Source organism: Chenopodium quinoa, unplaced genomic scaffold (genome assembly GCF_001683475.1).
Source record: "Chenopodium quinoa cultivar QQ74 unplaced genomic scaffold, ASM168347v1, whole genome shotgun sequence".
Lineage (NCBI taxonomy): Eukaryota > Viridiplantae > Streptophyta > Magnoliopsida > Caryophyllales > Amaranthaceae > Chenopodium > Chenopodium quinoa.
This window is the reverse complement of record NW_018743136.1, coordinates 413874-427752: the sequence shown is the minus strand read 5'-3', so window position 1 is coordinate 427752 and position 13879 is coordinate 413874.

Genomic DNA, 13879 nt, shown 5'->3' with positions numbered 1-13879 from the left:
AGAGTTCCAAGAGAATTTGATTGAAGGAGATCCTTTACAAGCTATCCTAACGGGAGGCTTAGTTGAGGAAGGTGATGAAACAAGGGGGTATGATCTTTTGTTCAACCAACCTTTAGTCCACAATGAAATGAAAGTGGAAGTGCTTAATGTGGAGGTAAAAGAAGAGAGGACTATACCTCCTCATAAGGTTGAACTTAAACCCCTTGCCCCTCTACTTAAATATGCTTTTCTTGATAATAGTGAGACTTATCCCGTTATTGTCAATGCCAAGCTTGATGATATGTCTCTTGAGAAACTTCTAGTTGTTCTAAGGGAGTATAGAGATGTCATTGGGTACAAAATTGATGACATTAAGGGGATAAGTCCCGCAATTTGCATGCATAAGATTTTACTTGATGATGATCATGCTTCTTCGATTGAGCACCAAAGAAGGCTCAATACAAACATGAAGGAAGTTGGGAAAAAGGAAGTTTTAAAACTTTTTGAACTAGGCATAATCTACCCTATCTCCGATAATAAGTGGGTTAGCCCGGTTCAAGTTGTGCCTAAAAAAGGAGGCATGAACATCATCAAGAATGATAAGGGTGAGACCATCTACAAGGTTGGTCACCGGGTGGAGGATGTGCATTGATTATAGAAAATTGAATAAATCCACCAGGAAAGACCACTTTCCACTCCCATTCATTGATCAAATATTGGAAAGACTAGAATCACATAGTCATTATTGCTTCTTGGATGGATATTTGGGAATCTTCCAAATCCCAATGCAACACGAGGACCAAGAAAAGACTACATTCATATGTCCTTTTGGCACCTTTTCTTATCGAAGGATGTCAATTGGACTTTGTAATGCACCTTCCACATTTCAAAGGTGTATGATGTCTCTTTTTTCCGACATGCTTGAATCATCAATTGAAGTATTCATGGATGATTTTTTTTTGTTAATCTTTTAACATTTACCTTTTGAATTTGATTAAAGTGTTGAAAAGATGTCAAGAGGTGAACTTAGTCTTGAATTGGGAAAAATGTCATTTCATGGTAGAAGAGGGCATTGTTCTTGGTCATGTGATTTCTAGTAGGGGCATTTAAGTAGATCGTGCAAAAATTGAGGTCATTGAGCGCCTCCCACCCCCTATAAATGTGAAGGGGATAAGGAGCTTTCTTGGACATGCGGGATTTTTACCGCCGGTTCATAAAGGATTTTTTTAAAATCGCAAAGCCGCTCACACAATTGTTGGTAAAAGATGCTCCTTTTGTGTTTTCTAATGATTGTTTACTAGCATTTGATAGGTTAAAGGAGGCATTGATTTCGGGTCCTATCATTCAACCCCCTAATTGGGAGATTCCTTTTGAGCTCATGTGTGATGCTTCGGATTTTTCCATTGGGTCCGTTCTTGGACAAAAGAAGAATAAAAATCTCCATTCCATCTACTACACTAGCAAAACGTTGGATAAAGCACAAAGGAATTACACAACCACGAAAAAAGAGTTTACAGCCATTGTTCATGCAATTGAGAAGTTTAGGTCCTACTATTGTTGGGGTCTAAAGTCATAGTCTTCACCTACCATTCGGCCTTGAAGTACCTCTTGTCCAAGAAGGAACCAAAGCCAAGATTGATACGGTGGGTCTTGCTCTTACAAGAATATGACATTGAGATTAGAGACAAAAAGGGTGTCAAAAATGTTGTGGCCGATCATCTTTCACAGTTGCCTATCTTTGTAGGTGATCTTAATAACTTGCCAATCGATGATCCATATCTGGATGATCAACTATTTGCTATTCTTCAAGCACCGACACCATGGTTTGCGGACATTGCAAACTATCTATCTTGCTCTATTCTTCCTCCCGACCTCTCCTATCAACAAAAAAGGAAGTTTCTACATGATGTTCGTTAATACTTTTGTTTTTTCTTCAAACAAGGTGTTGATGTCATTTTTAGAAGGTGTGTCCCAAATGATGAAATTGAAGATGTTATCACAATGTGCCACTCCTCACCTTGTGGAGGGCATATGACTGCTAACAAAAATTTGGCGAAAATCTTGCAATGTGGTTTTTATTGGCCTACAATGTTCAATGATGTGTAGTGAAAGCTTGTGACCGGTGTCAAAGAACTGGTAATATTTCAAGAAGAAGTGAGATGCCTTTGAACAACATTCTTGATCAAGAGATTTTTTATGTATGGGGCATTGATTTTATGGGGTCTTTCCCGACCTCTTTTGGGAATAAGTTCATTCTTGTGGCCGTAGATTACGTGTCAAAGTGGGTAGAAGCAGTTTCATCTCCAACTAATGATGCTAAAGTGGTGGTCAAGCTCTTAAAAAGAGTAATCTTCCCAAGGTTCGGGGTGCCACGTGCCGTTATTAGTGATGGAGGTTCACATTTTGCAAAGCGGTCCTTTCAAGCTCTCCTTAAGAAATATGATGTGAGGCACAAGGTATCATTGGCCTACCACCCACAAAAAGTGGCCAAACCGAAATTTAAAATTGGGAGCTAAAAAATATTCTTGAGAAAACGGTGGATAGGGCTAGGAAATATTGGTCTTGATGCTCTGTGGGCCTACCGCACCGCATTCAAAACTCTCATTAGCACTATAGACACCCATTTGTGTCTCCCCAAAACTAAACCCAGTGATGAGTACCTTTCGCGTCGAATCATAATCGAAGTGAAAGTGTGGAAAGTCCAATGCTGCGGTTAGTTTTTCTTTCTTTTCTTTCTCTTTGTTTTTGAAAACGTATTTTTGGAAACATCCAATCCAGTTTAGTTTGGTCCATGGCAAGGGTCCAATAATGGTGTAGTTGGATCGGGTTCGAAAAGAGATTTCCAATGATATATTATAAGCCTAATTTCAATGAATAATGAAGAAGTTATGGCCAAATTACTAAACTGGGCCCAGATTGACATTTATATGCGACCCAATGATCTAGAGGAGGGCCTAATATTGATTTTTCATTCCTAATGCAATTAGAATTGATTATAGTCTTCTAGAATCTTCTAGAAGGTTCTTTTCATTCCTAATTTAATTAACATTGATAAATTGACATTAATTAACTTTTTAGAGTTTTAATTAGAATAAAAGAAGTGTTTTTAAGGAAAATACGATTTTCCCTCTCGTACGGATGAATTTTATCAAATTAAGAAAACGCGTGGAAATTTATTTCCAGCGCCTGGCGACAGGACCAGCGTCTGGCGCCAGATCCTGTCATTGGCGCTGCGATCGTGTTTTATTCTTTTCAAAACTCTGATTTCTTTTTTTATCATATCCAACTGATTTTCATTATAAATAGCGTCCTTAGACCTCAGTTTTTAATCATCGATTTCCATCAATTCTTCTCAAACAACTCTCTACTTCTCTTTTCTCTCTAAGCTAAAGCTTATTCTCTCTTTCCCTTTTTTCTAAACCAACCCTTTTGCATACAAAATTCCCCATTCACAAGATCTAGACATGCCTAGCCAAATTCGAAGTTGCCTTCGCCCTAGACGTAAAAGGTTTTAATTTTTGAGGGTTTGGTCCCAAATCTAGTCTAAACTTTCTTAATCTTTATTGAATTTAATTCTTTGATTATATATTTTCCTTAAAGTTATTAATGCGTGTATTTTATTATTAGAAAAAGGTACGAGGCATCCAAGTAAGTACTTTAATTGATTTTATTGACATTATGATACAGAAATCATGTCTAGGTGGTTATTATGTTTCCTAATTGTAGGGAATAATTTCAAGTCTTAAAAATCCCACTAGCTTGAACCCCACTGTGATCATACACTAAAGTACGGTGGCGTCCAAAAGGGAAGAAGATAGAGAAAAAGAGTCGCCAACAAGTTTTTAAGGAACCTGTAAACCATCAAGAGGTGAAGGTTACACCCCTTAACGATCCAAGAGATCGTCAACTCTATAAGGTCATGAACCAAATAAGGGTTCGGGGATGATGGTACAAATCCAACCTAAAAGAGATTGAACCTGCCCTAATAATAGGCCTCTACTTTATTCTGCTCGTATTCATGTGCGCTTTCTGACTAACATGCAATCAATAGGATCAACCCTAAACCAGTTTAATCTATGTTGGTTGAATATTAATGCACAAATAAACTATTATTGGCGATCACTTGAATTATAATCACAATTAACCCTAACAAGATTATTAATTATCTTATATAAGCGTGATTGCAAATACGAATTCCCTTCAAACATGCAATAAAAGGTGATCAAGCAATAACAATAAAATAATCAAGCAACATAATAAATAATCAATATCATGAATATTCATAATAATCAATCAATCATAATCATAAATTATCATGATCATGTTAAAGCATAGCAAGATCCTAAGCATGATACTAACATGATTAATAACAAATCATAGCATGTCACTAAACAATAAAAATCAAATCTTTAGCCCTAACATGATACTAACAATCATAAATATTAGGAAGAGAATAAAAGGCATCATAGCAATCGTATTTGATATTAAAATTAACCTAGGCATGATACTAGGAATTAAAATAACAATATAAGCATGATTTCTACATCATAATATCAATTAAACCATTAAAGTACTTACTTGGATGCCTCGTACCTCTTTCTAATAACAAAATACACACGTTAGTAACTTCAAGGAAAATAATAATAAAAAAAATTAAATTAAATAATTGAAAGAGAGATTTGGGACCAAACCCTCAGAAATTAAAACCTTTCACGTCTAGGGCGAAGGCAACTTCGAATATGGCTAGGTGTTTTTAGATCTTGCGAATGCAGAATTTTGTATTAAAAAGCAAAGTTTAGAAAAGAAAGAATGAATGTTAATGAAAGTTTATGAAAAGAGATGAAGGAAAAGGATTATTTGACTGTAGATGAATGCTAATTGATGAATAATTTGTGAATGAAGAGAGTTGATGATCGATGATGCTTGTTGACGAATGGCGAAGATAGTTGGTCCCTGAAAACGGAGTTTATTAAAATTTAAGAATGAAGAGAATTGGTGAATGAAAACGGATTTTTTGATACGATATTTATAGAGAAAATCATCCAAAAAAGATAATTTATCAAAACAGAGTCTGAAGACCACAAAACCACCTTGGCGCCAACCCTAGCGCATTGGCGCCAGGACTAGTGGCTAGCGCCAGGCGCCAATGGCTGGCCTCTAGCGCCAATCCTGATTCAAGGCGCCAAGGCTTGGGGTTGGACGCCAAACCGACTTTTAACACGTTTTCGAAATTCTGATAAATTTCCCGTACTAGAAGATAAAATAATATAATTTCAATCGAAAATGCTATTTGATCTAATTAAAACTCTGAAGAGTCCTAATTGAATTAAGAATGATAAAACCTTCTAGAATGTTCTAGAAGACCAAAACCATTCCTAATTACATTAGGAATGATAAATTATATTAGGCCCTCCCCTAGATCATAGGGCCGTACTTAAAACTCAAACCAGGGCCAGTTTAGTAAATTGGCCATAAATTCCTCAATAGTCATCGGAATCGGGCTTATAATATGTCGTTGAAAAGGTCTTTGCAAGCCCCATCCAACTACACCACTATTGGACCCATATCATGGACCAACCAAACTGGATTGGATGTTTTCTTAAAATAAAGTTTTCAAAAACAGAGAGAAAAGAAAAGAAAAGAAATAAAACTTTCCGCAACACTAGACCTTTCCACACTTTCGTTTCATTCGATTATGATTCGATGTGAAAGGTACTCATCACCGGGTTTGATTTTGGGGAGACACAAATGGGTGTCTACAGAAGCCCCCACTTTGACTGAGTTTGGAGAAACGCAAGTTTCGAAAACAAAAGTCAAAGTATCGTTAGGGACGGAGAATGATTCAGAACGTTATGCGATCCTAAATCAATCTTATAACGCCGATACATGCAAAACTAGCATTAGTTAAACAGATAGAAGAGTTAAGAAACGCGTATCTTGCACCGTCGAGCACACGTTTCTGAAAGTAACCGATTTGCCGTATTTTGTTGTTTCGACGACCTCCTACAAGCTAGAGAATGTCATCCCGCCTGAAAACCGCTACGCCTTGTAACTGCTTCCAAATTAGAAGATTGCTTCGCCTGAAACTATCCTCTCCGCTGTGATAATATTCCACGTCCAAGGGAATATCATCGAAAATTATTTCTCTTGAAATAATTCTCATCCGCATTATGATCATCTTCCATGCCTCAGGAACTATGATCGAAGACAATTTCGCCCTGAAATTACCTTCAGTTGTTCATGACAACTTTCCGCCAAAGATATCTTCTCTTGAAGTCATCCTCATTTGATGCGATAATTTCCCAAAGGAAAATATCGAAGACCCACACCTGTCGATCTTTAAAAGTTCGCCTGAACTTTGCTTTTGCTATGCCTGTACGTCGGTGCTCTTTGCTCCTGAACCTGTATGTCGGTGCCCTTTTCTCTTGAACCTGTATGTCGGTGCCTTTTGCTAATGAACCAATGCTTAGGCGCTTTAAGCTTAGTGAGACGATCTTTTTATCAGGTCGATCACTTTACGTAATCAAGCCGATTACTTAATCATGTCAAATTTCTTAGAGGGGCTAATTGGCGTACCAAGGAACCCAAAATATGTTGCAGAAAGCTAGCACAACCACAAGAGGTGGCCGACTGCTTTGGCGACGTTGAAAAACAATCAGCGCCAGCCATATGGCATTAGCGCCAGGTGATGGCATTGGCGTCTGGCGCCAAGCATAGAAAGTGACGCCAATGCTTAGGGACTGGTGCCAGCACGAATTCTTCTTTAAATTCAATTTTCCGTTTTATTTCTTGCTCTGTTCGTCGCGAAACAGCCCGAGAGAAGTCCGAAAACTTCAATTGATCGTTGTTTACTCATTTCTCAACCAAATTCGCTCAAATTTGTTGCAAATCAAAGCTCTTCTCATCCATATTCCCGATCTATGTAAGTTTTCCTCCAACTCACACCGGTTTTTATGATTTATTGGCATGTTCATTCACGAATTTCATGAAAATTCGAAACTTATAATGCTCAATTTGCTTTGTTTATCAAGTTTTATGCCATGAAATTGCTTGTTTATGTTTGTATATTGCCTTGGGAGTAATTTGAGACTTGTTTGACTCAATTTGGTGAAGAAATGAGCAATCCGCCATTGTTGGACCTCTTAAGGTCGTGAAGAACAATGTGGCTTGTTCTTGATGTTTTTGGCTAGCAATTCTTGTTCAATTTGTCACAATAATCACTATAGTGTTGCAAGAAATTGTTTGATTGCTTGAAAAAATGTTGTCATGCTCAATTTGAATTTGCGCTCTGTTTTAGTACTACGTACTCTGTTTTGCAAACATAGTATCATGCGGCTAGGCAAACCTTTAGATACAATAGAACCTTAATTTATGATGATTTTGCACAATGTAGCATGGCTAGACAAAGAGGCTCAGGTTCACGGTCCCGAAACACTAGACGGGAGCATGAGCCCGTGGAGGACGACACTACACCGTCCACTTCGCTTGGTCGGTTCCCAGAGTGGGATGAACAGACCTTGTTCTTTGCCCCTGTCCACCACATTTCCGAGAGGGTGAGACGGGGAACCGACCCTGGGAGTACACGGCATCACGGCTCTGGCTGTGATGGTCTAGGCGATTTGTATAGGATGCACATTGCCAGAGATCGAGAAACGAGACTCCTATGGGAGTCTTGCGGACTAGTTGCCCTGTTCAAGACCTCCGAGGCTATGGTCGCCTCCAGCGGGGGTCACCAAGTAGTACGCACTTTGGTGGAGTTCTTCTGGGACACCACCAACACTTTTCATTTCCCATGGGGTGAGATGATGGTCACTCCTACAGACTTCAGTCTCATCACAGGACTGGAGTTCTCTTCAGTGCCGCTACCATTCGACGGCAGTATCGACGTCTTTTCTCCGCAGGTTGAGGAGCTGTTGGGGCCGATTGCTGTTCGGGCTTGAGCTGAGTTCGAGACGACTCAGTTCAGTGCTAGAGGGATTCGCCGCTCAACGCTGGCAGCGGCTCTTGACGACGATGCGACAACTCGAGAGCAGCGGGTGCGCATCTTTGTGCTGATGTTGTTGTCAGGGACATTCTCCCCTGACAGGGGTAGTAGGGCGTTGCTTTACTACCTCCCTGATGTTCACGATCTCCAATGGATCGGGACTTATGACTGGGCCAGCTTGGCCTACACTGACTTCGTTCGCGCGCTGAGGGACTCGTGTCGCCACCGGTTCTTTAGGACGAACATTGCTTTGTCTGCTTTCTGGAAAGTCGTAGAGGTAAACATTATTCCCTATAAAGTTTAGCCCTATATGTTAGTTAGCATTTACTCATGCGTTTAATTTCTTGTAGATCTGGTTCTATGAGTACTTTCCTTCCATTGCGCCGACGAGACCATCGCCGAGGGGGTATCCGGTGAGCGCCTCTCGGGGCGGCCACCATGTGGACCTATCTACTGCACGCGTTCGGAGTCGGATCATCTCGGTACGACTTTTAGTGTTTATCTTGCTCTCCTGCGACGTTTTAGACATGTTCTTACCCAATTGGTATTTTTATAGGGACTTGAGGTAGTATACCGACCATGGGGTGGTTGGACAGTCCCTGGATTAGCCGCACAGTACTCTACTGAGCGCCACTACTTTATGGGGACCTACGGAGCGGTTGTGTACTTAGGAGAGAGAGTTGCTATCCAGCATTCTTCCGATGTTTTTGTTGTTCCTGCTCCTTCACCACGTCACATGTCCGACAAGAGAGAGTTGTCGAGCATGGCTGAGGAGTCTGGTTCCCTCTGGCGGTCCCATGTGATCCTTAGGCGGAGTTATGCTGAGGAGCTACTTCCTTTGTTGGCTCCAGCCCCCGTACCGGCCGAGGATGTGAGGGTAAGATCCTTAACTTTTTGTTTTCCGCTAAGTAGCCCCCAAGTAATACCTTGCTGATTTCTTTCTGTTTCATCAGGATGATCGCACTGAGTTTGTGCCACCCCGTATGTCCATCCACTACCAGGGGATGTACGGGCCGATCGAGGAGATGATTTCTCCGGCTCCTGAGGGCGAGCGCTTCGTGGAGCGGTCGATTCCTTGTCACCAGACTAGGGTAAGTCTAGTTCTAATTCAGAATCTTGTATTCAGTTATCATCCATTTTTACTAACTTAACTTTCCTTGGCAGTTCTCACGCGAGGTGGTTTCGGCTATGGCACGATGCATAGATGCCTTCCGGAGCCAACTCATTCTGATGAGGAATGCGGCTACCTGTCGTCGAGACGACACTGTCCGAGAAGTAACTTTTCCTTAGTTATTATTTCTGCACTATGCTTAAGTTTTTACCTTGTTTCTTATTTAATTCTTTTTGCAGGGTCAGCCGATTGCTTCTCACATCCGTACGAGGCCTGAGGGGCGGAGAGAGCCGGCGAGTTCTAGCTCAGACGTCGTCGCACTTCATAGGAGGTAGAGGTGGTCGTTCCGAGGCTGCTCGAGCCGACGTTGATGAGGGCTCAGGGTCTTCTTCTGAGGGTGCTCTTGCTGCACCGGTAGGAGAGGCTACCTCGGCTTTCAGAGGTGGTGGGACGCACGAGGTTGGCTCGTCATCGCAGCAGCCTCCGCGGTCCCAGCCTCATGTTGATCTTGGCTGGAGCGGTCCTGTCTTGAGTTTCCCTCCTCCTAAGGGGGTTGGAGCTGGTGCTGAGGCCGGAGCTGGCGGAGAGGTGACTCCTTGGACGGCGCAGTTTTATGGCATGATGGGCCTACGTCCTCCGGCGCCGTAGTTCATTTCTGTATATGCATTTTATTTTGACTTTTCATAGAACTTTGCCTTTGACTTATTATTTAGACACTTTGTTTATTGTAAATTCATTATTATCTATTATTATGTTAGTGTATGTTAGTGTGTGCAAATGTGATAACAACTTTGTGCAAAAATTCCGTCATTTTTATTATTGATGGAGGGTATTATCCGACTCTCTCCCCCAAAAAGAAAATAAAAAGGAGAAAATAAAACGGAGAAAAAAGCTGATATTCAAAAAGAAATAGAAATAAAATTAACTAAAAAATAATTGTTATATTTAATTAATTAATTAAAAAAGAATGATAGAAAAATATTTTTAAAAAATAAAACAAGGCCATAAAGTCATTAAACTGACTCCAGTTTTAATGTCAAAACACAAGTGAGCACGCGCGGCCTCTGCTGATTTGGCGCCAGCTGGCGCCATCCTGTGGTGTGTGGCGCCAGGCGCTACACCTAGCGTGTGGCGCCAAAAGCCGATGGGTGACGCCAATTCCCGGTGTGTGACGCCAATTGACACTGACTCCGTATTCCAGTCAGATTGAAATTCCTCGCAATTTGTGCATAAATAGCCCCCTGCTCAGCCGATTGTTCTCATAATTTCATCGAAAAATATTCTTCTCTTTAGAAAAAATAATAATCATCATGTCTTTAGCCACTAAAACCTTCACCCAATATTCTCATGAATGGTGTCGATCTTTTAATGCTAAAGAAAGAAAAGAATTGGATTTATTTCACCTGGGGGGAATTTATGGCATCAAAGGGGTAGATTTAGACATAGACTTCATACATACCGCTTTGGAATATTGGAACATTGATACACATTGTTTTAGAATAGGGTATGATGAAATTAGCCCTTTGCCATAGGAATTTGGTGCTATTTTAGGCTTCCTTGCAATAGACCTGGTAGTAATCCCTAGAATAGATGCATATTACTATAAGGATTTTGAGCGCTTCTTTAACTTGAAGGAAAGGGATTTATCAAAAATAGTACATGGCAATGTAGTGAACTTAAAAGAATTCGCACGCTATTATTTTGATAAACCGCTTTCTGAATCTTTTCACATATATAGAAGAAGGGCGTTCTTATTCTGCATGCTCAATCAATATTGTCTTAGTAGTGGTAAAATTAATGAGGGACACTCAATTATAACCACTGTGCTAGAACAAATTGAATCAGGGAGAAATACAATGCCATTGATAGTTGGAGAGACAATGATTAGTCTAGATGAATTGAAAAGGGACCCAAAAGCACCTCTTTGCGGTTCTCTTATTTTATTGCAGGTAGAAAAATAATATTTTTGATTACAGAAATCAAAAAATATATTTTTGTATTGTAATATTAATTTATTTGCATTGGAATTTTTTACATATGTGACTAATGGAGAGGCTAGGATTAATTAGCCCTCCGGACGACATTGAAAATTATACGCCCACTTGCTTTGTGAGAAGAAAGAAGCGCATCCCTAAAATTGGGCGCCATGGGTGGAAGAAAGTCTTTGAATTACGTGATTTCGCTATCAAGTGGGTCCTCCCATGGTGGAAAATAAAAAGGATGGTTGGTGTTAACAAGCAACCTTTCTGCCGTCTTCCAAGCTTGTCTCGCGTGACATATTATTATCCCTGCAGAGTAAGGAGACAATATGGCTTGCTTCAAAATATTCCTTCCGGGGATCTTCGTCCTCCCTATGAGTATCCCATATCTCAAGAAGTAGATAAATTTGACACTTACTGGAGCGCTAGATCTTTATGGGAAGTGATTACCCAAAAGGTTCCCCTTCTTTACCTAATGATGTAAAGAAGTGGTTGCAGAAGAAGTCTTCAATTGATCAGGGTAGAACCGATGTGAAGAATCGTCTAGGTGACAGGGTGACACCGGCCAAGGAACGCTTAGGTGCAAGAATTGAGTTCAAAACACCTACAATGCCTAAGAAGAAGAATACTACTAAAGACAAGGGGAAAAGGAAAGCTACAGACAAGAAGATTTGGGTTGAAAAGAAGCATGGGGTGCTAGCTGAGGGAGAAACAATCTATTCAAAAATTGAATGTAGGTCCTCTAAAGGATGCCTACTAGCTAAAGTAATGGATGAAGAGGAGGAAACGAAAAAGAATTGGAAAAGGGCAAAGAAGGAGAAGAAAGACTAGAACATTGCTTAGCTTTAGATTTATTAGATTCTTAATAGTGAATTTATTTCAGCCTTATTTGAATTCCATTAACAATGCAATTTTATTTCATTAATGAAATTTCAGCTTTCAATTAAATTGTTACTTTAAATTTATTTTATTAAAGCAATGAAAAACCGAAAAAAAATTAATTTTCCAGAAATCTTTCGAGTACGGAAGTCGAAAATTTTCCGAAAAACACCAAAATTCGCCCAGATTTTATGACTGAATTGGCGTCAGTAACTGTAGATTGGCGCCAGCTATTGAGGTCTGGCGCCGAGCGCCAATTCCATCGTCTGGCGCTAATGGCTTTTGGCTGGCGCTAGACTCTGTTATGTGATGCCAATAATTTTCCGACTTTTTGTTGACTTTTTGTTGATTCTGGAATGCGGAGATGTTGAAAAATAAAGTGACCGCACCCGTAATGGGTTGCCTACGTATCCTTTCCTAAGGAATCAGACCGAACGTAGCTCTCTTGAGTGTCCTACTCAAGTAATTATGGGTAGTATTTTTTAAGTTGGTCAAGATTGGTCATGTTTGAGAATTCATTGCCATCCATGTCAGTTAATTTTAATGCACCACCTGACAGGATTGTTTTGACAATGTAGGGGCCAGACCAATTAGGTCTAAACTTTCCCCTTGGATCTAAAACATTTTTCCTTAGCGCCTTTAATACCAAATCTCCTACTTTGATATTTCTTGTCTTGACCTTCTTATTAAAATGTCTAGCCATACGAGTTTGATAGCACTGAGTGTGATGTAGAGCTTCTAGTCGTTTTTCGTCGAGTAGGATCAATTCTTCATATCGTGCCCTAGTCCATTCGACTTCATCGAGTTTACTCTCTAGTGCAATACGTAGAGATGGTATTTCTAGTTTGACAGGTTGTACGACATCCATTCCATATACCAAAGAAAATGGTGTATTTCATGTTGACGTACGGATTGACGTGCGATAACCCCACAATGCAAAGTGAAGCTTGTCAGGCCAATCCTTATAATTTTCTGTCATTTTCTCGATGATAGTCTTTAAATTCTTATTAGTTGCCTCGACTGCTCCGTTTGCTTGAGGTCTATAAGGGGACGAATGATGATGTTGGATACCATATTTATGTAGCAATTCTTCACATTCGGCTTGATAGTGAGTTCCATTGTCACTTATCATTTCATGTGGGACTCCATATCGACAAATGATATTCCTCTCGATAAAAAGTTCTACATGTTTTGCGGTGAGTTTAGCATATGGTTGCGCTTCAACCCACTTCGTAAAGTAATCAATTGCTACTAGAATAAATTCATGGCCTCCTGTCCCTGGAGGAGTGATCTTGCCAATTATGTCAATTCCCCATGTAGAGAATGGCCAAGGTGACGTGTAGGTGTAGAGCAAAGATGGAGGAACGTGTTGTAAATTGGCATAAATTTGACACTTAGGGCATCTTTTCACATATTGATGGCAGTCCTTATTCATGGTAGTCCAATAATACCCTTCTCGCATTATTTTCTGGACTAACATTTTGCCATTTATATGAGTTCCACAGATTCCTTCGTGGACCATTCTCATTATTCTTTGTGCATCCACCTTCCCTACACATAGGAGAGCTCGACCTTTAGGTACCCTTTCATGTAGCTCGTTGTCTATGAGTACATATTAAGAAGCCAAAAGTCTCAAGGCTCGTTTTTCTCTTTTGTTAGCATGAGGAGGGTATTCTCCATTGGTGACGTGGTTGAGAATTTCTGTGTACCATGGTTCTTCTTCTTGTTCTTCATCTTCGTCTTGGACTGGGTCGTCCTCTTCTATAGCCTGTATATATGCTGGTTTGTGCCTTTTTCAATAGTTAGAGGCATTTGCTCGATATCCGTGGGAATCCTAACCATTGAGGCTAATCTTGCCAAGGCATCAGCAAATTGGTTTTCTTCTCTAGGTAGATATGTGTATTCTACCTTCTCTAACTGATCGGTAAGAGTTTCCAGATAAGTTTG